A 3,251-nucleotide genomic window follows, 5' to 3' on the forward strand; every position below is an offset into this window, starting at 1 on the left:
ATTATACATTTATGGGAAAAATAAAATATTGTATAACTTTGTAGAATTAAAAAAAAATTTGTTAATTCTCTCTTTTTCAGTGTCTAAACTACACCCCCAAAGGAAAAAAAAACCAAAATGTTTGTAATCAATATATATAGTCAAGGGAAAAAATTCTTACATATGTCTGAAGCATGTATGTTGTCTTCTATACCTGAGCCAGTTATTTCTCTGTTAGGAGGTTGCATTGCATGTTTCATAATTGAGCCTCTAAAACCATGTGTGGTCATTGTGTTGACAGAATTATTGTGTTTGAATGTCTTTATACTGTTGTTACTGCATAAATTGTTTTCCCAGCTCTCACTTCACTCCGCATCAGTTTATACAAGATTTCCCAAGTTTTTCTGAAGCCAGCAATTCCTTTACAGTGCAATAATAATCCATTATGGGCATAGAATACAAAGCCCAGAATCAGGAATACCTCCTGAGTTAAAAATTTGATCTTAGACACTATCTGTGTGACCCTAGGCAAGTTAATTAACCCTGTTCGCCTCAATGCCCTATTTGTAAAATAAGCTAGAGAAGGAAATGGTAAACCACTTTTGTATCTTTGCTAAGAAAACTCCAAATGGGGTCACAAAAAGTCAGATATGACTAAAACAACTGAACAAAAACAACAATACTCCATTATATTCACATGCCATAAAATGGCTAGCCATTCCCTAGTTGATGGGCACCTTCTTCATTTCCAGTTCTTTGCTATAAATAGCAATAGTGATTTGTTATATTTGTTTCTAGTTCCTCACAAAAGGAAATATCCTAGGTTTACTGGAGAGAATTCTAATGCTAGAAATTTATTATTTTGAAATACTAACACTGTGGAAAGCACTTAAATTTCCACTGAGTTAATTTTTTTTTCATTTACAAAAGAAACTCAAGTTGTAGAAGCAAAAGTTAGAAAATCTTTGCTCAATTTTTACAGGATCAGTTTCTTAGCAATTACAGATAGAAAACACTGTTTGGTATCACATATATTTTATGAATTGCAATAACTTATTTTCAGTCAAGTTTGCCATTTTTAAACCAAAACTACTCTAAAAGACTTCTAAATTTTACCAACTTGAAGGAATGAGCTCCCTTCATTTCATTAATGCATGCTATGAGAATTTTACCATACAAAGCAAGACCTTCATAAAGTTCTTAACACAATATTATCTCAAATAGGATAATTTAAAATTTTTTTCAGTTACATATCTTATTACATTTCTGGAATTTTAGGATTCAGATTTTCTCCCTTTCTTTCTTCTCTCTCCCCTCCCTAAGTGGTGTGTAGTTTGATAAAGATTATAGCAGTGCTTTCATGCAATACATATTTCCATATTGCTCTAGTTGTGAAAGGAGACATATCACACATAAAATGAAAAACTGATAAATGAAATAAAGTAGAAGATGGCATGTTTTGATCTATAATCACACTCTAACAGTTCCCTCTTTGGCTGTGGATAGTATTTTTCATCTTGAGTCGCTTGTGGCTATTTTGAAAACTTGCTTTGCTGATAATGGTTTATTCTTTCACAGTTGATCATCATATAATACTTCTTGTTCTGGGTATATTGTTTTCCCGCTCACTTAATCATCAGTTGCATCATTTCATATAAATCTTTCCAGGTTTTTCTGAACTTATCTTGTTTGTCATTTCTCATTTTTGTCATAAAAATGAGGTAATATTTTTAAAATGCTTAGCATAGTGCCTTGTAACTACATAGTAGGGGCTTAATAAATGCTTGTTTCCTTCTCTTCCATATAGCCATAATAGAAAAATTTTACAAATGGCTTTAAAAGGTAAAGGTATTTCTTAGTCTCATTTTCTTCATTTTCCCTAATGGACTGCACCTTTGGTGATGAAAGCTTAATGATATGATGTTAAAAGCTATCTGTCCCAGAATTTCAGACTGCCATCTCACCCTTTGACTCTTGCAAAAATCTCAATGTATTTTGATGATTTAGTTTTCCTACCTTTTCTTTGAATAGGTTTCAAACTACCACTATCCAAATGATAGCTAATACAAAGAAAAACATTTCATTATTACTCAAAATCTAAAGTGATAGCTTTGGATTTTGGAGAAGGAAAACCCAATAACTTTCCCTGGATTCTACTTAATGAACTTTGATAAATAGCAGATATTTAAACACTTTGGAGTCTATTTTCATATAACATGACACATCAAGATAATAAACACTTTGGATTTTGGCCTGGGAGAAAATATATTTAAAAACCTACCCTTAAGCCAATCTGTTTTCTGGTTATGAATGGAACATTCAAAACCCTTAGCTTGTGAATTCAGAGGATTCTTTTAAGATGATGAGAAGAACTCTACAACTTCTTGTTAATATGAAACTAGTCCTTGGGGACCAACTATTCCATTTGTCCGCAGGATATCCAGCTTTCCCTAGACTCTGATTGGGAGCATGGATCCTTACATAGATAGAAAAGATAGTAGCTTAAGTAATGCCAAATAAATTCTCCTTGAATATTCCCACAGTACCAGAACTATAGGAAACAGTTGGGTTGAATGGAGGCTATGGGGCAGGGGAGTGGGGAAAATAGGAAGAGGAAATGTAAGTACCATGTGTCAGGCACTATGCTGAGTACTTTTACAAATATTATTTCACTTAATCCTCAGAGTATCTCTGTGAGGTAGATGCTATTAGTATTCTTATTTTATAGTTGAGGAAACTGAGGCAGATAGCAGTTAATTGACTTGTTCAGGGTCACACAGCTAGTAGGTGTTTGATGTCATATTTGAACTCAGATCTTTCTGACTCCGAGCCAAATGCCTTAAGTAATGTGCTGTCTAGCTGCCAACATTTTCATTAGACTGTTTAATAGTTTTCCCAAATAATGGGAAACAAAATAGTGAATCTTGAACCAGTCTAGTTTATTCATGATAATGACCGGAGTACATGGTAACAATGAGCATCATAAGTCATCAATAAATATTTAAGAGCTTATGATTTGCCAAACATTATGTTAATTGGTGGGTACAGAAAGAAAGGCAAAAACAATCCTTGCCTTCAAAGAACTCTAATGAGGAAAACTCTAATTTTCTCTAAATTCTCTAAAAAATTATAATAAGGAAGACAAAATGCAAATAACTACATATATATGCAATATATACATAGTAAATTATTGGAGGTAATCTCAGGAAGATTATAACTAATGAGCCATAATAATAAATTATAATAGATATAAACTTTTATTGCATTATGAT

The sequence above is a fragment of the Gracilinanus agilis genome, chromosome 4 (assembly GCF_016433145.1).
Source record: "Gracilinanus agilis isolate LMUSP501 chromosome 4, AgileGrace, whole genome shotgun sequence".
Classification (NCBI taxonomy): domain Eukaryota; kingdom Metazoa; phylum Chordata; class Mammalia; order Didelphimorphia; family Didelphidae; genus Gracilinanus; species Gracilinanus agilis.